General features: G+C 39.3%; 1 long non-coding RNA gene and 1 pseudogene across 1 annotated transcript in view; both read left to right on the forward strand.

The window, feature by feature from the left end:
- LOC119868227 overlaps positions 1-24415 on the forward strand; it is a 230878-nt gene that overhangs the window by 62713 nt on the left and 143750 nt on the right. The gene's annotated exons all lie outside the window — the stretch shown is intronic.
- Positions 22756-24157, forward strand: LOC100688400 (annotated as a pseudogene).

Consider the following 24415-nt stretch of genomic DNA (forward strand, 5'->3'; position numbering starts at 1 on the left):
GGAAACTTGGAGAATAATTATTCTTCCCTAACCTGTGACTTCCATAAGAATGGAACCTGTGTCTGTTAATGTTCATTGTAGTATCTCTTGGGCCTAGTAACAGTGCCTGGTTCGTGGTAGCTTTCTATTACATATTTGTTGAGTAAATGAATGACTTACCACTCTGGTAGCAACTTGACCTTGTCTTCTCACTTGCCTAGCCACACAGGCCTTTAGGAAGAAAGCTATTACTCTGCAGATCAACCCAGCTATGTAGCATTCCTGTTAAAGAAGGTTGGAAGAAGTGGTCTCTGTCCCCTTCCATGTCTAGTAAAGTTTCTAAAGTTTTCTCCTCAACAGATTTATACTAATCTTATCTCCGCTAGAGAGTTAGACTAAAGAAAAATAAGACTTTGGGTCTTTATTGACTTTTTCTTCATAAAGTTCACAGTCCTTTCACACTGTTCAAGCAGATTTTTCTGTTACAGCAGTCTTTCTGGCTTTAAGTAAGGTGTCTTAGAAAGTTGGATGAACTTATTCATGTCCCTTGAGGACATTAAAGAGCCTATGCAAAAGCCTACTAAACATTTCCCCAGTCATCAAAAAGTGTTCAATAGCTTTCAAAGTACTTAATTTATAGTCAGGTAAAACAATTGTTTATATATCTGAAATCCAGACCATAGAAAGGTCAAATAAGCAGATTTCTTTGGCATTTTCTACCCACTGCTTTGATGAGAAAGAATAAGCAAATGACATAAGGAATTGATTTTTATTTTTTTAAATTTTTATTTATTTATGATAGTCACAGAGAGAGAGAGAGGCAGAGACACAGGCAGAGGGAGAAGCAGGCTCCATGCACCGGGAGCCCGACGTGGGACTCGATCCCGGGTCTCCAGGATCGCGCCCTGGGCCAAAGGCAGGCGCCAAACCGCTGCGCCACCCAGGGATCCCAAGGAATTGATTTTTAAAAACACAACATCCAAGGACTGGTTAGGACTTGGTACATATTCAACTCAAGTTTCTAAAACCAGTTATATCTCTAGTATTGGATAAGGAGTAACCATATTCTCCATGGGAACATTAAAGCTGTAAACAAGGTTCAATCATTGGAGAAAAAATGGTCATTCTCTGTAAAGTAGATTTTCTGTTTTTCATGTTATTATCTTGATTATCTGAAAAATGGCAATTTATGTAGGAATTAAAAAGAGCTGATAACTTTTAGTTGCCCAGAGTGATCAATTAAGAAATAAGCCACTTTCCAATCAAACTGACGAAATGAAAGTTCACATGCAGAAGAATGAAACTAGACCACTCTCTTTCACCATACACAAAGATAAACTCAAAATGGATGAAAGATCTAAATGTGAGACAAGATTCCATCAAAATCCTAGAGAAGAACACAGGCAACACCCTTTTTGAACTCGGCCATAGTAACTTCTTGCAAGATACATCCACAAAGGCAAAAGAAACAAAAGCAAAAATGAACTATTGGGACTTCATCAAGATAAGAAGCTTTTGCACAGCAAAGGATACAGTCAACAAAACTCAAAGACAACCTGCAGAATGGGAGAAGATATTTGAAAGTTGATTATTAAGATATTTCTGTAATGGTTTTTTATAGTTTGATTTATTTAATAATCAAGGTTTTTTTCCTCTGAAATAATTTGCCTGTAAGCTTTTTAATTATGGGTCCAAGATTCAAACAATCAGCCTTTCTGTAAGCTAATATAACAGAGAAATAAGTTTAATTTTCCATGTAAGTATTCATTTCTATAAAAATGTAATTCTAATGCTTGTTTTTGGCTATTTGAATATGAGATGACATAAATAGTCTTAAAGCATACATTTTATTATTTTATTTTATTTTATTTTATTTTAATTACTTTAAGTGTTTTATTTGAGTCTGGTTGACACACATTACATTAGTTTCAAGTGTACAATATAGTGATCGAACTTTTCTGTATGTTATGGTTGCCCCAAGTGTAGCTACCATATGTCACCAGATAGCACAGTTTAACATAAAAATATAGAAATAACTAGGCTCAAAACTTTCAAGATTTTTTTCTTTGACTTTCAAACAATTTGATTATAATGTGTTGTCAAAATTCCAGGTAAAGTAAAATAAAAATCACCAAATCAAGAGTATTTAGTAAGAATTTTTTGTGCATGTAAGAACAGTTCATAAACTGAGAGCTTTCAAATCAAAGACTGATATGAAGTTAGGGACATGATGTTAACAGAATGTCTTATAAAGGGAAAAATAAGGAAGTTGCTTAATGTTTATTATGATTGGTTATTACAATGGAGGGTTCCAGATTAAAAGCAATTACCTTATACCATTTTTAGGAAGATGACTTAAGTTTCTTTTATGATTATCAGGGGCATTTTCAAGAAGCAGCCCAAGATACGTTTTGTTTGTTTAGCATAACAAGCTAAATTAAATTTCACTTATATGACTTAAATGGTTTTGTTTGCTCAGGGAATTTTCAAGTCTGATCTCCATTTTGTGTTTTAACAGTATTTAGGTATGAATTTTCTTGAGTTATTCTACCTAGAATTAGTTGAGTTTCTTGTAGATTAAGGTTTCTCATCAAATTAGCAAAGTTTTAGCCATTGTTTCTTCAAATAATTCCTTCTGCCCTCCTTTCTTCTAAAACTCCCATGAGGTGTATTTTAGTATTCTTAATGGTGTCTACAGGTCTCTTAGGCTGTGTTCGTTTTTCTTTATTTTCTATTTCTGTTCTCATACTGGATAATTTCAGTTGAATTTTTTTTTATAAGTTTACTGACTTTTTCTGCCTTCTCAGATTGATGGTGAGCCTCTCTCTTGAAAATCTCAATTATTATTGTACTTTGAAATTCCAGGTTTCCTATTTCGTTATTTTATAATTCCTATTCCTTTACTGATGTTCTGTATTTGACAAAGCATCATTCCCATACTTTCCTTTAGTTCTCTAGACACAGTTTTTAAAAAAAGATATTTTAAAAAGCTGATTTAAATATTTATCTAATAAATCCAACATCTGAGCTTTCTCAGGGATAATTTCTACTGAGTACTTCTTTTTCTATCTCTAAGCCAAAATTCTTTATTTCTTTGCATGTATGGTAAATTTTTGTTGAAAACTGGGAAATATCAGAAAGGGAGACAGAACATAAAGACTCCTAACTCTGGGAAATGAACTAGGGGTGGTGAAAGGGGAGGAGAGCAGGGGGTGGGGGTGAATGGGTGACGGGCATTGAGGGGGGCACTTGATGGGATGAGCACTGGGTGTTATTCTGTATGTTGGCAAATTGAACACCAATAAAAAATAAATTTATTATTTAAAAAAAGAAAACTGGATGTGTTCAATAAATAAATAAGAATAAATAAGAATCAAACATCAAACATCAAACTGGATGTGTTCAATAACGAAATGTGTCAAGGTAAGAAATTGGATTCCCACTCCCTCAGGGTTTATTGTTGACATTGGTTATTATTATTGGCATGCTGGTTTTGTTTATTTAGTGATTTTCCTGTACTAATTCTGTATAGTCTGTGTTGTTTGCATGCATGGTCACTGAAGTCTCTGATTAGTTATCTTAGTGGTCAGTTAATGATTGGATGGAGATTTCCTTAAATTATTTGAACCAAAATATCTTCTAATCATTGCAGAGGGTCTCTGTGTGATTGTTGGGGCATGTTGTTACCCCTCCAGCTTATAAGGTATATAAGGCAGAATTGCTATATGAGTTCTAGCAATCTTGGGGTGGAGGCTTTTGGGTTTTCTACGTACAGTATGCTATCATCTGCAAAGAGGGAGAGTTTGACTTCTTCTTTACCAATTTGAATGCCTTTAATGTCTTTTTCTTGTCTGATTGCTGAGGCTAGGACTTCCAGTACTATGTTGAATAGCAGTGGTGAGAGTGGACATCCCTGTCTTGTTCCTGATCTTATGGGAAAGGCTCCCAGTGTTTCCCCATTGAGAATTATATTTGCTGTGGGCTTTTCATAGATGGCTTTTAAGATGCCGAGGAATGTTCCCTCTATGCCTACACTCCAAAGAGTTTTGATCAGAAATGGATGCTGCATTTTGTCAAATGCTTTCTCTGCATCTATTGAGAGGATCATATGGTTCTTGTTTTTTCTCTTGATGATATGATCTATCACGTTGATTCCTTTCACGTTGAAGGCTGTTGAGCCAGCGTTGCATCTCGGGGATAAATCCCACTTGGTCATGGTGAATAATCTTCTTAATGTACTGTTGGATCCTATTGGCTAGTATCTTGTTGAGAATTTTTTGCATCTGTGTTCATCAGGGATATTGGTCTATAATTCTCCTTTTTGGTGGGGTCTTTGGTTTTGGAATTAAGGTGATGCTGGCCTCGTAGAATGAGTTTGGAAGTATTCCATCCCTTTCTATCATTCAGAACAGCTTTAGTAGAAAAGGTATTGTTTCTTCTTTAAAGGTTTGATAGAATTCCCCTGGGAAGCCCTCTGGCCCTGGACTTTTGTGTCTTGGGAGGTTTTTGATGACTGCTTCAATTTTCTCCCTGGTTATCGGCCTGTTTAGGTTTTCTATTTCTTCTTGTTCCAGTTTTGGTAGTTTGTGGTTTTCCAGAAACGCGTCCTATACTTCTAGATTGCCTAATTTATTGGCATATATCTGCTCATGTTTTAAAAATCATTTGTATTTCCTTCGTATTGGTTGGAATCTCTCCTTTTTCATTTGTGATTTTATTAATTTGAGTCTTTTCGCTTTTGTTTTGACTAAGGCTGGCTAATGTTTTATCTATGTTATTAATTCTTTCAAAGAACCAACTCCTGTTTTTGTTGATCTGTTCTGCAATCCTTCTGGTCTCTATTTCATTGAGTTCTGCTCAAATCTTTATTAACTCTCATATTCTGCTGGGTGTAGGTTTTATTTGCTGTTTTTTCTCCAGTTCCTTTAGGTGTAAAGTTAGCTTGTGTATTTGATTTTTTTCCAGTTTTTTGAGGGAGGCTTGTATTGCGATGTATTTCCCTCTTAGGACTGCCTTTGCTGTATCCCAAAGATTTTGAATGGTTATATCTTCATTCTCATTAGTTTCCATGAATCTTTTTAATTCTATTCTCATTTCCTGGTTGACCCTTTCATCTTTTATCAGAATGCTCTTTAACCTCCACATGTTTGAGTTTCTTCCAAATTTCTTCTTGTGATTGAGTTCTAGTTTCAAAGCATTGTATGGTCTGAAAACATGCAGAGGACAATCCCAATCTGTTGGTATCATTGAAACCTGATTTGTGACCCAGTATGTGGTCTATTCTGGAGAAAGTTCCATGTGCACTTGAGAAGAATGTGTATTCAGTTGCGTTCAGAAGGAAAGTTCTGTAAATATCTGTGAAATCCATCTGGTCCAGTGTATCATTTAAAGCTCTTGTTTCTTTGGTGATGTTGTGCTTAGAAAATCTGTCATTTGCAGAAAGTGCCATGTTGAAGTCTCCTACTATTAGGGTATTATTATCTAAGTATGTCTATACTTTGGTTATTAATTGATTGATATACTTGGCAGCTCCCACATTAGGGGCATAAATATTCATGATTGTTAGGTCCTTTGTTGGATAGATCCTTGTAGTATGTTACAGTGTCCCTCTTCATCTCTTACTACAGTCTTTGAGATAAACTTTAATTTATGTGATACGAGGATTGCTACCCCTGCTTTCTTTTGAGGACCATTGGAATGGTAAATGGTTTTCCAACCTTTCATTTTCAGACTGGAAGTGTCCTTAAGTCTAAAATTGGTCTCTTGTAGACAGCAAATAGATGAGTCTTGCTTTTTTTTTTTATCCAGTCTGAAACCCTGCGTCTTTTGATGGGATCATTTAGCCCATTCACGTTCAGAGTTACTATTGAAAGATAAATTTAGTGTCATCATAATATCTATTCAGTCCCTGTTTTTGTGGGTTATTTCTTTGGGCGTCCTCTTTCTTTTACAGAGTCCCCATTAATATTTCTTGCAGAGGTAGTTTGGTGGTGACATATCCTTTCAGTTTCTTTTTTTTTAATAAGATATAATTTATTTATTCATGCGAGACACAGATATATGAGAGAGAGACAGAGACAGAGACACAGGCAGAGTGACAAGCAGGTTCCATGCAGGGAGCCCAACCTGGGACTCGATCCCAGGACTCCAGGATCACGCTCTGAGCCAAAGACAGGTGCTAAACCACTGAGCCAACCAGGTGTCCCTCCTTTCAGTTTCTGCCTATCTTGGAAGCTCTTTATCTCTCCTTCTACTCTGAATGAGTGCCTTGCTGGATAAAGTTTTCTTGGCTGCATGTTCTTCTCATTTAGGACCCTGAATATATCCTGCCAGCCCTTTTTGGCCTGCCAGGTCTCTGTGGGAGGTCTGCTGTTAAAATAATATTTCTCCCCATATAAGTTAAGGATCTCTTGTCTCTTTCTGCTTTAAGGATTTTCTCTTTATCTTTGGAATTTGCAAGTTTCACTATTAAATGTGAAGATGTTGAATGGTTTTTGTGGATTTTTTGTGGGGATTCTCTATCTCCTGGATCTGAATGCCTGTTTCCCTCCCCAAATTAGGGACGTTCTCAGCTATGATTTGCCAAATACACTTTCTGGACCTCTGTCCCTTTTGGCGCCCTCTGTAACCCCAATTAAATGTAGAGTGTTCCTTCTGAGGCTGTCAGTTATATCCCTTAACCTTTCCTCATGGTCATTTAATTGTTTTTCTCTCTTTTCCTCAGCTTCCTTCCTTGACATCAACTTGTCTTCTGTGAGTCACTCTTTCTTCTACCTCATTAACCCTTGTCGTTAGGACCTCCAGTTTGGATTACATCTCATTTAATTGATTTTTAATTTCGGCCTGATTAGATCTATATTCTGCAGACATGAAGTCTCTTGAATCCTGTATACTTTTTTCCAGAGCCACCAGTAGCTTCATAATTGTGCTTCTGAATTGGCTTTCTGACATCAAATTGTAATCCAAATTCTGTAACTTTGTGGGAGAGAGTACTGTTTCCAATTCTTTCTTTCATGGGGATTTCTTCTTTCTAGTCATTTTTGTCAGTGCAGCGTGGCTAGAAACGAATTGTACTGGAAAAAGGAAGAAAAAAGGAAAGAAAAATATGATGGAGGGGTATCCTCTGGTTTTATATATTGTAAATCCATCGACTTCCCCTGGAGCTTTCCAGCGCTGCTCAGTCAAGAACTTGCTCTATCCCTGTACTTCCAGCTGGTCTTCTGTGGGAGGGGCCTGCTCTGTTGATTTTCAGGTGTGCACACCTGGAGGAGCTGCCCCTCCCCCTTGCAGGTACACAGCTCAGTGGGAGCTGTTTACCCTGTGAGGCCTCTGTTCCCTGGCAGCCCCAATCCTCCCAGGCACAGGGTGACACAAGGAGGAACAGCAATAGGGCAGTGGCCAGGTCTCCAGCTCTGGAGTCAGCTCCCGCAGTAACTACTGCAGTCTCCCAGTCCACACTGGCCTCGATGATCTGGGGCCGGGGGCGCTGATCTGCACAGATTGGGGGCGCCTGGCAGCAGGAGTGTCCTTGCTGTCCTATGCCCTCCTTCACCTCGGCCTGTTTCGGGGGGAGAGCAGGATCCTGGGCTGTGTCCCCCAGGACCCTGGGCTCCCGGGCCACGCAGACCCTCCACGCGGAGCCGCTGCCTGAGCTTCTCCTGAGGCTCTGCTGGGCACGTGCTCCAGCGCTTTACCAGGCTCGCCCTTGGTGTGTGGCGCGCTCTCCCCCGGGGCACATCTCCTCTGTTAGTGACCCCGGGAGCCTGGGGCTCCACTGCCCCTCCTGGGATCCTGCCTGAGTTCCCTGTGACTGCCTTTCCCTCCGCGACGAATCTGGTGTGGATTTTTAAAAGTTCCTGCTTCTCCAGGATTGGGCTTTCCTGTCCTGGAGGCTTTTGCTGCCTGGACTTAGCCCAGCTCCTTGGTGGGAGAGGACCCTCCCCCACTTGATTCTTATTTATTTATTTATTTATTTATTTATTTATTTATTTATTGTCTTCTTACCTTGTTAGAAGTGCAAATTCTTCTCTCTGTAGTGTTCCTGCTGTTCTCTCTTTAAATCTCAGGCCGAATTCATAGGTTTTAAGGATGATTTGAAAGTTATCTAGGTAAGTTGGTCGGGAGAGGTGACTTCGGGACCCTACTCTTCTGCCATCTTGCCCTGCCCCTCTATATTGGCAGTTTTTAAACTCCGCTATGTACATCTCATTTTTTTTCCAGCACTGACTATATTTGAAAGAACTAACTACATTTGAGCAGCTACCATGCACAGCCATGGTGCATCAGAGAACACCAGAATGGAGTACTAAAAATAAACACCCCTCCCCAAAATAGCACACAGTTGCACATGTGCATGCACATGTGCATACACATGCATCCTCTCAGTCTATCAGTGCACTGTAACTGTAAATTGAGCTTCAGGGTTTAGCAACAAAGCTCAGATGCTGAAAGTCAATCTTTTGCAAATAATAACCAGAATTTTCCAATTCCTCTTTCCTTCCAGAGAGAAGGGGCTACAAGATGGGAGTGGAGCTGAGAAGACCCAGGGCTACAGGGCCACCACACTGCCCAATTCTAGAGGCCCCAGTTCCACTAAATAATGTATCCAATGGCCTGTTGAGTTGTGAAGTGTTCAGCTATAAGCAGCAGCCCTAAGAGGAGTGGACAGCAGAGAGGGGAAGAGCAGAAGGAGAGGGAGAAAGAGAATCTCAAACAGATTCTGTGCTGATCACAGAGCTTGATCTCACAACTCTGAGATCATGATCTGAGGTGAAATCAAGTGTCAGATGCTTAACTGACTGAGCTACCCAGGGCTCCCAATTATTTTGAGTTTTTAAGCCACCTTCTTAGTTCCCCAAGTTTTATTGCTGTCTTACGCAGATACAATATTAAATTATTGACACATACCGTTTTCAAAACTCCAAGGCTGTTTTCAAAACAGCCAAAAGGCTGTTTACATTGAGCAGTGTCTGAGTTAGGTCAGATAAAGACAAGCTCAATGACATGAGGTTTAATGGAACTGCAAGACAGGCCAAATAATGACAATTCTGATAATAGTAGTTTGACAAAGCTATGAAACCATTTTTCCCTATCCAGTAGCTACTAGGTTGTTTGGTCTCACTGTGATTGTGGGCATGTTGGTATTGAACGTTACTATGGAGCCGTGGGGTGGAGGTTGTGAGCAGAGCATGTAAAATATGACAAGACTTACAACTCTTACCAGATTCAACCATTTTTCTTGAACAAACATTGATTGGATTGTTGCCTGTGGTTAATTTCCATAGTTCTGAAAAAGTTGATTTTGCCATTTATTTAGGCCAGTGTTCTCATTGCTTCTATGGAGAAGTAGCTTTTAGGAAGGTTTTGCTCTGTATTCTCACTGCCATCATTTCCCTAGGGACCATAATTAGTAATCCTGTTATTAGTATTTGGTTAATATAGCTATAGTTTAAAGTTGAGACTTCACCAAATTCCATCTTTTGGCTTAGTCTGGATGGCTATGGGAGTTTTAGGCCATGCTTTCAGCAGTTCAGCACCACATTGTGCTTACAAAATTAAGTGGCTATTGGGTTGCTCATTAGATTTCAGTGCAAAAAAATTATTCTTTTTGTTTTCCTCCTTTACAGCCTATTCTGAAATAATTCCTCAGTGGTTTCAGCTACCTTGTTTGAGACTTTCTTTTCAATCTCTTTAATGTTTCCTGATGAGAGTAACAGCAATGTCCTCTTCTCTGATAAAAACTCTAGAAGGACATTTTTATTTCCTATATCACCTGTGACTTACAGGTCAAATTATTTAAAAGCTAAATTATTTAAAAGCTAAATTATTTAAAAGCTAAGTAACATAAATAAAAGCAAATGAAAAACACTTCAAGAGTCATTTGTTTAAAATGGCATGGTTAGTTCTGCTTGGAGAATTCTTCCTTTCCTAACACACAGCCATGATGGATAAAGTATAGACAGGAGATGTAGAAAACACAGCTGTTCTCAAAATAAGGTAAAAGTCTCATGGATGAGAAACTACACAGAAATACAAGAAAAAAAACACCCCTGAAAGTAAGGTTAATATCACAGGTATATTTTATTCCTAGTCTAGGTGTAAGCAGAGGTAGATGGATGTTCAACTATTTTGGAAAAGAAGAACTAAAAGTGCTTGATAAGAGGATTAAGAATTAAAACTAGACTTGCTACTCAGAATTAGGAGCTGATATTAGTCTTTTATGCATTGAGGCTGAGGGTCAAACTTTTCTACATTGAAAGAAGGTTGAAAACAGGCTCCCTATTGCTTTCATTCATAGGCATTATGACTTGTGTAAAGCTATATACCCAGGGAGTGGGAAGAAGCAAACATATCCTAGTATCTAGAACTTAAGCTAAATCTCTGACTAGCACAACAATTATATCTATATCACCAATATCCTATCAAATAGAGGACCTAAGACACCTGGTCCTGAACTACAGAGGAGAGCAGGGGCGGTTGTCAGTAGAGGCAACTAAAAATGTACTAGATAGTATTGATGAAAAAGAAAGATTGATCTTGCTCAAGTTGAGCCTGAAAGTTAACATTCCAAAATTGAGAAAAAAAAATAAGTCTAAGGAAGGTAACCAATAAAATCAATAATCAGGAAATAAATTGAGTGCAGGTGGAAATAACATAATCAGAAGATGATATTGAAATATGCTAGTTTAAAATACTCAAATATATATAAAGACATTCATTAAAAAACTAAGCCAGGCATAAATTTTTTAAAAGATTTTATTCATTTATTCATGAGTGACAGAGAGAGGAGAGAGAGAGAGGCAGGGACACAGGCAGAGGGAGAAGCAGGCTCCATGCAGGGAGCCTGACATGGGACTCAATCCCGGGTCTCCAGGATCAGGCCCTGGGCTAAAGGTGGCACTAAACTGCTGAGCCACCCAGGGATCCCCAAGCCAGGCATAAATTAAATAAAAAATACACATAATTAGAAATCTTGGAAATATAAAAATACAGAAATTTACATTTAAGATAAAGCTAAATAAATTCTAGACTGTAGGTATGTAGTAGAAGGCATATTTTCATTCAGAGTTCTGAAAAAAGTATCAATTTAGAGTACTATAGATAAATTACCATTCATAAGTGAGGGATAAATAAAGGCATTTTGAGATATAAGAAGACTAAAAGAGTTTATCACTTGTAAGACCTTTAAAAAGAACTACTTAATCAGAAACTATGCAAGTATGAGAGTAGAATGAAATATTTTAATAGTGGAGGAAAATAAACCTAGCAACCTATGATTCTGTATTCTGTGAAATTACCCTTAAAAGGTGTAAAAGAAACATGTTTTTCTGACAATTGAGAGGTTTTTGTAGCCAGTATATCTTCTTTGCAAGACATGTTAAAAGAAGTTCTTATGAGAGACTCCTAACTCTGGGAAATGAACAAGGGGTAGTGGAAGAGGAGGTGGGCGGGGGGATGGAGTGACTGGGTGACGGGCACTGAGGGGGGCACTTGACAGGATGAGCACTGGGTGTTATACTATATGCTGGCAAATTGAACTCCAACAAAAATATATACAAAAAAAGTTCTTTAGAGAAAAGAATAATAGGGATCCCTGGGTGGCGCAGCGGTTTGGCGCATGCCTTTGGCCCGGGGCGCGATCCTGGAGACCCAGGATCGAGTCCCATGTCGGGCTCCCTGCGTGGAGCCTGCTTCTCCCTCTGCCTGTTTCTGCCTGTCTCTCTGTCTCTGTGACTATCATTAAAAAAAAAAAAAAAAAAAAAGAAAGTCAGAAACTCAGATATACATTAAAAATCTATAATATTAAAGAAGGAATAAATGAAGGTGAAAAATTTTTCTATTCTTAATTGATCTAACAAATTTATTCAAAAATAATAGCAACAAATTATTTCTTTATGCTTATGAATATATTTGGTGTATATGTATGTGTATACATGCTAATTTATGATTATATATAAATGAAATGATCGAATGCAATGATACAGGGAAGAAAGGAAGAAATTAGGATTATTTTGTTATTATAAAGTGTTCACACTACCAGTGAAGCAATACAGAATTATCTGAAAGTGACTTGCATTAGTTATAAATATATATTGCGAAAGCTATGTAGATACTAAAAATAAAATAAATATAACAGATATGTTAAGAGAGGTGATAGAATAGAATCATATAAAATGTTCAATTAAGATCACAAAAGACAGAGTAAAAGACAAAAATAAGAACAAAGGCAACAAATTGAAAACAATAATATAAATATGATAGATATAAATTGATCTATATCAATAATCATTTTGAATGCCAGTAGTCTAAATGCACCAATCAGAAGGCAGATTGTCAGAGTGGATTAAAAAAAAACACCCAGCTATATGTTGTCTACAAAAAAAAAAAACACTTTAAATATAAAGACATATAGATTGAAAGTAAGTGGCTGACTTATTTCACTTGGCACAATACCTTCTAGTTCCATCTATGTTGTTGCAAATGGCAAAATTTCATTCTTTTTGATGGCTGAGTAATATTTCATTATATATACATAAATATATACCACATCTTCTTTATCCAGTCATCTTCTGATTGACATCTAGGCTCTTTCCATGTTTTGGCTATTGTAGACAACACTGCTATAAACATTGGGGTGCATGCGCCCCTTCAAATCAATATACTTGTATTCTTTCGATAAATACCTAGTAGTGCAATGGGTGGGTCATAGGATAGCTCTGTTTTTAACATTTTGAGGAACCTCCCTCCATACTGTTTTCCAGAAAGGCTGCACCAGTTTGCATTCCCACCAAGAGTGTAAGAGAGTTCCACTTTTTCCCCATCCTCACCAATATCTGTTGTTTCCTGAATTGTGCATTTTAGCCATTGTGACAGGTGTGAGGTGGGATCTCACTGTGGTTTTGATTTGTATTTCCTGAATGCCAAGTGATGTTGAACATTTTTTCATGTGTCTGTTGGCCATTTGTATGAACTAGAGTGTATTATACTAAGCGAAATAAGTCAGTCAGAGAAAGACAAATATCATATGATTTCATTCATATGTGGAATTTAAGAAACAAAATAGATGAACATAGAGGAATGGACAGAAAAACAAAATAAGACAGAAATAGAAAGGGAGGGATCCCTGGGTGGCGCAGCGGTTTGGCGCCTGCCTTTGGCCCAGGGCGCGATCCTGGAGACCCGGGATCGAATCCCACGTCAGGCTCCCGGTGCATGGAGCCTGCTTCTCCCTCTGCCTGTGTCTCTGCCTCATTCTCTCTCTCTCTCTCTCTCTGTGACTATCACAAATAAATAAAAATTAAAAAAAAGAGAAAGAAATAGAAAGGGAAACAAACCATAAGAGACACTGAACTCCATTAAACAAGCTGAGGGTTGCTAGAAGGGTGTTGGGATGGGGAGAAAGGATAACTGGGTGATGGGCATTAAGATGTACACCTGATGTAATGAGTACTGGGTGTTATATGCAACTGACGAATCACTAAACTCTACCCCTGAAACTAATAATACAGTATATGTTAACTAAATTGACTTTAAATGAATAATTTTAAAAATAAATAAATAAAATTTTTATAGTTTTATATCTTATGTTTTAAAAAAGTAAATGGAGAGAGATATACTACACTAATACTAATCAAAAGTGAGTAGTTATATTAATTTCAGCACAAACATCAAAGCAAGGAAAACTATTGGAGAAAAAGAGGGATATTACATAGTAATAAAGGGCTCAATTCTCCCAAAACACATAATAATCCTTAATATTATGTATCTAGTAACAGAATATCAAAGTATGGTAGTCAAAAACAGATAGGACTGGATGGCAGGGCAAGATGGCAGTAGAGTAGGGGTCCTCAACTCACCTGGTCCCACCAAATTACCTAGATAACTTTCAAATCATCATGAATATCTATGAATTCGACCTGAGATTTAAAGAGAGAACAGCCAGAATGCTACAGAGAGAAGGGTTTTCACTTCTAGCAAGATATATTTTCCACTTCTGGATTCCAACATATTCAATTTTATTTTGGGAGATATACGAGATATGGTTTTTTGTTATCTCTGCCTCATATTGTTCTACAATGGCGGAGTTAATACCTTCTAAAACATGAACAGCATGCACCCAGAACCAAGTGGTATACTATGCTAGTTCATTCTGTGAGATTCTCTCATCATTCCCATTCTGCGCCCTCTTTTATCTCGTTTATGTTTTGGTGGTCAATGTTAGGGCTCTTTACAAGTATTGCTGGTTTATATAAATTTGGGACTGAGCATCTTCTAACATACAGAACTTAATACACTCAGAACCAAGAGAATCACCCTCTAGGACCCCTAAGGTAGATTACATTCTACCTCCGCTACAACTTTTTCACAACTACCATCTCCCAGTACTTGTGCGCCCATTTTTTTCTTCAATTTTAACTTTTTTATTTTTTCTTTTCACTTTTGCTTTTTTCTCTACTTTTAACCTTTTTTCTTTTTTTCCTTTTTCTTTGGATTCTTGGACTTTTATTTTTACTACTATGTTTTATTTTTTCTTTTTATATATATATATAAATTTATTTTTTATTGGTGTTCAATTTGCCACCATATAGAATAACACCCAGTGCTCATCCCGTCAACTGCCCCCCTCAGTGCCCGACACCCAGTCACTCCCAGCCCCCACACCTCCCTTTCCATGCCTCCTAGTTCATCTCCCAGAGTTAGGAGTCCCTCATGTTCTGTCTCCCTTTCTGATATTCCCACTCATTTTTTTTCTCCTTTCCCCTTTATTCCCTTTCACAATGTTTTATACTCCCCAAATGAATGAGACCATGTATGTTTGTCCTTCTCCGATTGACTTATTTCACTCAGCATAATAACCTCCAGTTCCATCCACAATGAAGCAAATGATGGGTATTTGTCGTTTCTAATGGGTGAGTAATATTCCATTGTATACATAAACCACATCTTCTTTATCCATTCATCTTTCGATGGACACTGAGGCTCCTTCCACAGGTTGGCTATTGTGGACATTGCTGCTATAAACATTGGGATACAGGTGTCCCGGTGTTTCATTGTATCTTTGGGGTAAATCCCCAGCAGAGCAATAGCTGGTTCGTAGGGCAGATCTATTTTTAACTCTTTGAAGATCCTCCACATAGTTTTCCAGAGTGGCTGAACCAGTTCACATTCCCATCAACAGTGCAGGAGGGTTCCCCTTTCTCCACATCCTCTCCAACATTTATTGTTTCCTGCCTTGTTAATTTTCCCCATTCTCACTGGTGTGAGGTGGTATCTCATTGTGGTTTTGATTTGTATTTCCCTGATGGCCAGTGATGTGGAGCATTTTCTCATGTGCTTCTTGGCCATGTCTATGTCTTCCTCTGTGAGATTTCTATTCATGTCTTTTGCCCATTTCATGATTGGATTGTTTGTTTCTTTGCTGTTGAGTTTAATAGGTTCTTTATAGATCTTGGGTACTAGCCCTTTATCTGATACGTCATTGGCAAATACCTTCTCCCATTTTGTAGGTTGTCTTTTAGTTTTGTTGACTGTATCTTTTGCTGTGCAAAAGCTTCTTATCTTGATGAAGTCCCAATAGTTCATTTTTGCTTTTGTTTCTCTTGCCTTCATGGATGTATCTTGCAAGAAGTTGCTGTGGCCAAGTTCAAAAAGGGTGTTTTCCTGTGTTCTCCTCTAGGATTTTGATGCAATCTTGTCTCACATTTAGATCTTTCATCCATTTTGAGTTTATCTTTGTGTATGGTACAAGAGAGTGGTCTAGTTTCATTCTTCTGCATGTGGCTGTCCAATTTTCCCAGCACCATTTATTGAAGAGACTGTCTTTTTTCCAGTGGATAGTCTTTCCTGCTTTGTCAAATATTAGTTGACTATATTGTTGAGGGCCCATTTCTGGGTTCTCTATTCTGTTCCATTGATCTATGTGTCTGTTTTTGTGCCAGTACCACACTGTCTTGATGACCACAGCTTTGTAGTACAACCTGAAATCTGGCATTGTGATGCCCCCAGCTATGGTTTTCTTTTTAAAAATTCCCCTGGCTATTTGGGGTCTTTTCTGATTCCACACAAATCTTAAAATAATTTGTCCCAACTCTCTGAAAAAAGTCCATGGTATTTTGATAGGGATTGCAATAAACGTGTAAATTGCCCTGGGTAACATTAACATTTTCACAATATTAATTCTTCCAATCCATGAGCATGGAATATTTTTCCATCTCTTTGTGTCTTCCTCAATTTCTTTCAGAAATGTTCTGTAGTTTTTAGGGTATAGATCCTTTACCTCTTTGCTTAGGTTTATTCCTAGGTATCTTATGCTTTTGGGTGCCATTGTAAATGGGATTGACTCTTTAATTTCTCTTTCTTCAGTCTCATTGTTAGTGTATAGGAATGCCACTGACTTCTGGCATTGATTTTGTATCCTGCCACACTGCCAAATTGCCGTATGAGTTCTAGAAATCTTGGGGTGGAGTCTTTTGGGTTTTCCATGTAGAGTATCATGTCATCTGCGAAGAGGGAGAGTTTGACTTCTTCTTTGACAATTTGAATGACTTTTATTTCTTTTTGTTGTCTGATTGCTGAGGCTAGGACTTCCAGTACTATGTTGAATAGCAGTGGTGAGAGTGGACATCCCTGTCTTGTTCTTGATCTTAGGGGAAGGCTCCCAGTGCTTCCCCATTGAGAATGATAATTACTGTGGGCTTTTCGTAGATGGCTTTTAAGATGTTGAGGAATGTTCCCTCTATCCCTACACTCTGAAGAGTTTTGATCAGGAATGGATGCTGTATTTTGTCAAATGCTTTCTCTGCATCTATTGAGAGGATCATATTGTTCTTGTTTTTTCTCTTGATGATGTGATGAAACACATTGATTGTTTTACGAGTGTTGAACCAGTGTTGCGTCCCAGGGAAAAATCCTACTTGGTCATGGTGAATGATCTTCTTAACGTATTGTTATATCCTATTGGCTAGTATCTTACTGAGAATTTTTGCATCTGTGCTCATCAGGGATACTGGTCTATAATTCTCCTTTTTGGTTGGTTCTTTGGTTTTGCAACTAAGGTGATGCTGGCCTCATAGAATGAATTTGGAAGTACTCCATCTCTTTCTATCTTTCTGAACAGCTTTACTAGAATAGGTATGGTTTCTTCTTTAAACGTTTGATAGAATTCCCCAGGGAAGCCATCTGGCCCTGGACTTTTGTGTCTTGGGAGGTTTTTGATGACTGCTTCAATTTCCTCCCTGGTTATTGGCCTGTTCAGGTTTTCTATTTCTTCCTGTTCCAGTTTTGGTAGTTTGTGGCTTTCCAGGAATGAGTCCATTTCTTCTAGATTGCCTAATTTATTGGCATATAGCTGTTCATAATGTTTTTAAAATCGTTCGTATTTCCTTGGTGTTGGTAGTGATCTCTCCTTTCTCATTCATGGTTTTATTAATTTGAGTCTTCTCTCTCTTCTTTTTAATAAGGCTGGCTAATGGTTTATCTATCTTATTAATTCTTTCAAAGAACCAACTCCTGGTTTTGTTGTTCTGTTCCACAGTTCTTCTGGTCTCTATTTCATTGAGTTCTGCTCGAATCTTTATTAACTATCTTCTTCTGCTGCTTGTAGGATCTATTTGCTGTTTTTTCTCTAGCTCCTTTAGTTGTAAGGTTAGCTTTTGTATTTGTGTTTCTCCAGTTTTTGAATGGCTGCTTGTATTGCGATGTATTTCCCCCTCAGGACTGCTTAGGCTGTATACCAAAGATTTTGAATGGTTGTATCTTCATTCTCATTAGTTTGCATGAAACTTTTTAATTCTTCATTAATTTCCTTGTTGACCCTTTCATCTTTGAACAGGATGGTCCTTAACCTCCACGTGTTTGAAATCCTTCCAAACTTCTTCTTGTGATTTATTTCTAATTTCAAAGCATTATGGTCTGAGAATATGCAGGGGTCGATCCCAATCTTTTGGTATCGGTTAAGACCTGATTTGTGACCCAGTATGTGGTCTATTCTGGAGAAAGTTCCATGTGCACTTGAGAAGAATGTGTATTCAGTTGAGTTTGGATGTAAAGTTCTGTAGATATCTGTGACATCCATCTGGTCTAGAGTATCATTTAAAGGTCTTGCTTCTTTGGGGATGTTGTGCTTAGAGTACTGATCAATTGTAGAAAGCGCTGTATTGAAGTCACCAAGTATAAATGTATTATTATCTAAGTATGTCTTAACTTTGGTTTTTAATTGATTTAAATATTTGGCAGCTCCCACATTCGGGGCATATATATTGAGGATTGTTAAGTCCTCTTGTTAGATAGATCCTTTAAGCATGATATAGTGTCCCTCTTCATCTCTTACTAACGTCTTCTGGATAAACTTTAGTTTATCTGATATAAGGATGGCTACCCCTGCTTTCTTTTGAGGACCATGTGAATGGTAAATGGTTCTCCAACCTTTTATTTTCAGGCTGTAGGTGTCCTTCTGTGTAAAGTGAGTCTCTTGTAGGCAGCAAATAGATGGGTCCTGCTTTTTTATCCAGTCTGAAACCCTGCGCCTTTTGATGGGGTCATTAAGCCCATTCACGTTCAGAGTTACTATTGAAAGATATGAGTTTAGTGTCATCATGATACCTATTCAGTCTCTGTTTTTTTGGATTGTTCCATTGGACTTCCTCTTAAAGAGGAATTTTAAGAAACCGGATTAAAATTTCTTGCAGAGCTGGTTTGGTGGTCACATATTCTTCAGTGTCTGCCTATCTTGGAAGCTCTTTATCTCTCCTATTCTGAATGAGACCTTGCTGGATATAGTATTCTTGGCTGCATGTACTTCTCATTTAGGACCCTGAATATATCCTGCCAGCCCTTTCTGGCCTGCCAGGTCTCTGTGGAGAGGCCTGCTGTTAATCTAATATTTCTCTCCATAAAACTTAGTGATTTCTTGTCTCTTGCTGCTTTAAGGATCTTCTCTTTATCTTTGGAATTTGCAAGCTTCACTATTAAATATCGACTTGTTGAGTGGTTTTTATTGATTTTAGGGGGGATCTCTCTATTTACTGGATCTGAATGCCTGTTTCCCTTCCCAGATTAGGAAAGTTTTCAGCTATGATTTGTTCAAATACATATTCTGGACCTCTGTCCCTTTCAGCACCCTCGGGTACCCCAATTAAACATAGATTTTTCTTCCTCAGGCTGTCATTTATTTCCCTTAATCTATCCTCATGATCTTTTAATTGTTTCTCTCTTTTTTTCTTCAGTTTCCCTCTTTGCCATCAACTTTTCTATGTCACTCACTCATTCTTCTACCTTGTTAACCCTCGTCGTTAGGACCTCTAGCTTGGATTGCATCACATTTAATTGATTTTTAATTTCTGCCTGATTAGATCTAAATTCTGCAGTCATGAAGTCTCTTGAGTCCTTTATGATTTTTTCTAGAGCCACCAGTAGCTGTATAATAGTGCTTCTGAATTGGCTTTCTGACATTGAGTTGTAATCCAAATTTTGTAACTCTGTGGGAGAGAGGACTGTTTCTGATTCTTTCTTTTGAGGTAAGGTTTTCCTTCTAGTCATTTTGCTCAGTGCAGAGTGGCCAAAAACAAGTTGTATTGGGAAAAGGAGAAAAAGAGAGACGAGAAAGAAGAAAAGAAAAAGAAAAAGGAGAAAGAAAAAAAGAAGAAGGAAAAAAAAGAGAAGAGAAGAAAAAAGGTGGGGAAGCGAACAGAAATAAAAAAACCGAAAACAAAAAACAAGGGGGAGTATCCTCTGAATCTGTATACTGTAAATCCCACGACTTCCCCTGGAACTTTCCAGTGCTGCTTGGTCAATAATTTGCTTTTCCCCTGTAAGTCTAGCTGGTCTTCTGGGGGAGGGCCTGCTGTGCTGATTTTCAGGTGTTAACACTTGGGGGAGCTGCTTAGCCCCACCCTGGTGCAGGGCTCAGTGAGAGTTGTTTAACCTGTTTATCCTGCAAGGCCACTGTGAGGCTCAGTGGGGGTTGTTTATACTGTGAGGCCCCAGGGGGAACAACAACACTAGCAGCTGGAGTCAGCTTCTGTAGTAACTACAGAGGTCTCAGTCCACAGGGGCCTGGATGCTCCAGGGGTGGGGGCCGCTGATCTGCTCAGCTCAGGGCCGATGGTAGGCTGGAGTGTCCTTGCTGTCCTGTGGCCCTCCCGGCCTCTGCCTGTCCCAGGGGGAGGCCGGATCCTGGGCTGTGTCCCCGGCTCCCTGTGCTCCCGGGCCTGCACTGTTGGAATCCTGCTCTTGGCCTTGCAGCCCCCTCCCCGTGGAGCTGCCACATGAGCCGCCTCCGAGCTGCTCCCGGGTACAGCCGGGCACGTACTGCAGCCCTTTAGGGAGCTCGGCCGCGGGGTGTGGCGTGCTCTCCCCAGGGCACAGGTGCTCTGTTAGTGTCCCAGAGAGCCTGAGGGCATCCCCGCCCCTCCTGGGATCCTGCTTCAACACCCTGCGAGCGCCTTTCCATCTGGGAAGATTGGTGAAGCCCCTGCTTCTCCTGGACGGGCTTTCCTGGGGCTCTCCTGTCCTGGGGGCACTCCACATTGCCTTAGCCCGGCTCCTCGCGGGTCGCCTCCCCCTTGGATGCCTTTTGTTTCTTTATTTCTCCCCCCCCCCCCCGGCAGAAGCGTGATAGAAGCGTGAATTCTTCTCACTGTAGTATTCCAGCTGTTCTCTCTTTAAATCTCAAGCCGAATTCGTACGTTTTCAGGATGATTTGAAGGTTATCTAGGTAATTTGGTGGGGACAGGTGACTTGAGGACCATTCTCTTCCACCATCTTGCTCTGCCTCCCTACTACTATGTTTTAAAATTTGTTTTTCACTTTAGTGGCTTTGTTTTATTTCGCTCTGATTTTCGTTTTTATTTTCTGGTCTTCGACCTCGTCAGAATAATCTAGGGTGAAATTTACTTAGATCGTGGTTGATATTCATCACTCAGGTAACCAATACAGCCACTCTGCACTGAGCAACATGACTAGAAGGAAGAACTCACTACAAAAGAAAGAATCAGAAACAGTACTCTCTGCCACAGAGTTACAGAATCTGGATTACAATTCGATATCAGAAAGCCAATTCAGAAGCACAATTATAAAGCTCCTGGTGGCTCTGGAAAAAAAACATAAAGGATTTAAGAGACTTCATGACTGCAGAATTTAGATCTAATCAGGCCTAAATTAAAAATCAATTAAATGATACACAATCCAAACTGGAGGTCCTAATGACAAGGGTTAATGAAGTGGAAGAAAGAGTGAGTGACATAGAATACAAGTTGATGGCAAGGAAGGAAGCTGAGGAAAGAGAAAAACAATTGAAAGACCATGCGAAAAGGTTAAGGAAATAAACAATTGCCTCAGAAGGAAGAATCTAGGTATAATTGAGGATCCAGAGGGTGCCGAGATGGCCGGCGCACCAGAAAGCATGTTTGAACAAATCATAACTGAGAACTTCCCTAATTTGGGGGGGGAGGGGGAACAGGCATTCAGATCCAGGAGATAGAGAGGTCCTCTCCTTCAAATCAGTAAAAGCCATTCAACACCTTGACATTTAATAGTGAAAATTACAAATCAAAGATAAGGAGAAAATACTTAAAGCAGCAAGAGACAAGAGATCCCTAACTTATATGGGGAGAAATATGAGATTAACAGCAGACCTCTCCACAGACACCTGGCAGGCCAGAAAGGGCTGGCAGGATATATTCAGGGTCCTAAATGAGAAGAACATGCAGGCAAGAATACTTTATCCAGCAAGGCTCTCATTCAGAATAGAAGGAGAGATAAAAAACTTCCAAGATAGGCAGACACTGAAAGAATATGTCACCATTAAAACAACTCTGCAAGAAATATTAAGGGGGACTCTGTAAAAGAAGAGGACGCTCAAAGAAATAACCCACAAAAACAGAGACTGAATAGGTATTACGATGACACTAAATTCATATCTTTCAATAGTTACTCTGAACATAAACAGGCTAAATGATCCCATCAAGAGATGCAGGGTTTTGGACTAGATAAAAAAGCAAGACCCACCTATTTGCTGTCTACAAGAGACTTATTTTAGATCTAAGGACACCTCCAGCCTGAAAATGAAAGGTTAGAGAACCACTTACCATTCCAATGGTCCTCAAAAGAAAGCTTGGGGTAGCAATCCTCATATCAGATAAATTAAAGTTTATCTCAAAGACTGTAGTAAATGATGAAGAGGAGCACTGTCTCATACTTAAAGGGTCTATCCAACAAGAAGACCTAACAATCATGAGTATTTATGCCCCTATTGTGGGAGCTGCCAAATATATCAATCAATTAATAGCCAAAGTATAGACATACTTAGATAATAATAAACTAATAGTAGGAGACTTCAACATGGAGCTTTATGCAAATGACAGATCTTCTAAACACAATATCACCAAAGAAACAAGGGCTTTAATTGACAAAGTGGACCAGATGGGTTTCACAGATATTTACAGAACTTTCCATCCGAACGCAACTGAATACACATTCTTCTCAAGTGCACTTTCTCCAGAATAGATCACATACTGGGTCACAAATCAGGTCTCAACTGATACCAAAAGATTGGGATTGTCTCCTGCATGTTTTCAGACCACAGTGCTTTGAAACTAGACACAATCAGAAGAAGAAATTTGGAAGTAACTCAAACATGTGTAGGTTAAAGATCATCCTACAAAAAGATGAATGGGTCAACCAGGAAATTAGAGAAAAATTAAAAAGATTCATAGAAACTAATGGTAATGAAGATACAACTGTTGAAAATCTTTGGGGGTTTTGAGCGGCTGAAGCAAGATGGGTCAAAGTCAGAGTGGTGGTCATGTCCCTGGAGGTGGCAAGAAGGATGACAAGGACAAGCAAAAGAAATATGAACCTCCCATACCAACCAGAGTGGGGACAAAGAAGAAAACAAAGGGACCAGATGCTGTGAGCAAGCTTCCACTGGTGACACCTCACACTCAATGCTGGTTAAAATTATTGAAGTTAGAGAGAATTAAATACTATCTTCTCGGAGGAAGAATTAATTAGAAATAAGGAACAAATGAAGCCTTTAGAAGAAAAGCAAGAGGAGGAAAGATCTAAGGTGGATGATCTGAGGGGGACCCCAATGTCAGTAGGAACCTTGGAAGAAATCATTGATGACAATCATGCCATCGTGTCTACATCTGTGGGTTCAGAACACTATGTCAGCATTCTTTCCTTTGTAGAGAAGGATCTGCTGGAACCAGGCTGCTCCGTCCTGCTCAACCACAAGGTGCATGCTGTCATAGAGGTACTCATGGATGACACGGATCCCTTGGTCACAGTAATGAAGGTAGAAAAGGCCCCCCACGAAGCCTATGCTGATATCGGGATGTTGGACAACCAACTCCAGGAAACTAAGGAATCCGTGGAGCTTCCTCTCACTCATCCTGAACATTATGACCCCAAAGGAGGTCATTCTCTATGGTCCGCCCGTCACAGGTAAAACCTTATTAGCCAAAGCAGTAGCAAACCAAACCTCAGCCACTTTCTTGAGAGTGGTTGGCTCTGAACTTATTCAAAAGTACCTAGGCAACAGGCCCAAACTCGTTCGGGAATTGTTTCGAGTTGCAGAAGAACATGCACCATCCATCGTGTTTATTGATGAAATTGATGCCATTGGAACAAAAAGATACAACTCAAATTCTGGTGGGGAGAGGGAAATTCAATGAACAATGTTGGAACTGTTGAACCAGTTGGATGGATTTGATTCAAGGGGTGATGTGAAGGTCATCATGGCCACAAACCAGATAGAAACCTTGGATCTAGCACTTATCAGACCAGGCCGCATTGACAGGAAGATTGAGTTCCCCCTGCCTGATGAAAAGATTAAGAAGCGCATCTTTCAGATCCACACAAGCAGGATGGCACTGGCCGATGATCATGGCTAAGGATGACCTCTCTGGTGCTGACATCAAGGCCATCTGCACAGAGGCAGGTCTGATGGCCTTGAGAGAACGTCGGATGAAAGTAACAAATGAAGATTTCAAGAAATCTAAAGAAAATGTTCTTTATAAAAAAAACAAGAGGGCATCCCCGAGGGACTGTATCTCTAGCGGACCAGAGCTACCTTCAAGGAGATGGTTGGGCATGTCCTGACCCCTCCGAGGGAGGAGGTGGGGGATGCCCCCGGAGGAAACCATGTTCCAGTTGATCTTTCTTAGCAAAACCTCCCGTGTACCTTTTTGCGCCTGATGCGTAGGACACCCCCTAGCCTGCCTTTCTCTATGGGTCATGTGCAGTGGTCTGTCCCCAATAAAGCGGGCTCCCCCTCAAAAAAAAAAAAGAAAAAAGAAAAAAGAAAATCTTTAGGATACAGCAAAAGCCGTCCTGAGAGGGAAATACATCGCAATACAAGCCTCCCTCAAAAAATTGGAAAAAAAACTCAAATACACAAGCTAACCTTGCACCTAAAGGAATTGGAGAAAGAAGA

This window comes from Canis lupus, chromosome X (assembly GCF_011100685.1).
Source record: "Canis lupus familiaris isolate Mischka breed German Shepherd chromosome X, alternate assembly UU_Cfam_GSD_1.0, whole genome shotgun sequence".
Lineage (NCBI taxonomy): Eukaryota > Metazoa > Chordata > Mammalia > Carnivora > Canidae > Canis > Canis lupus.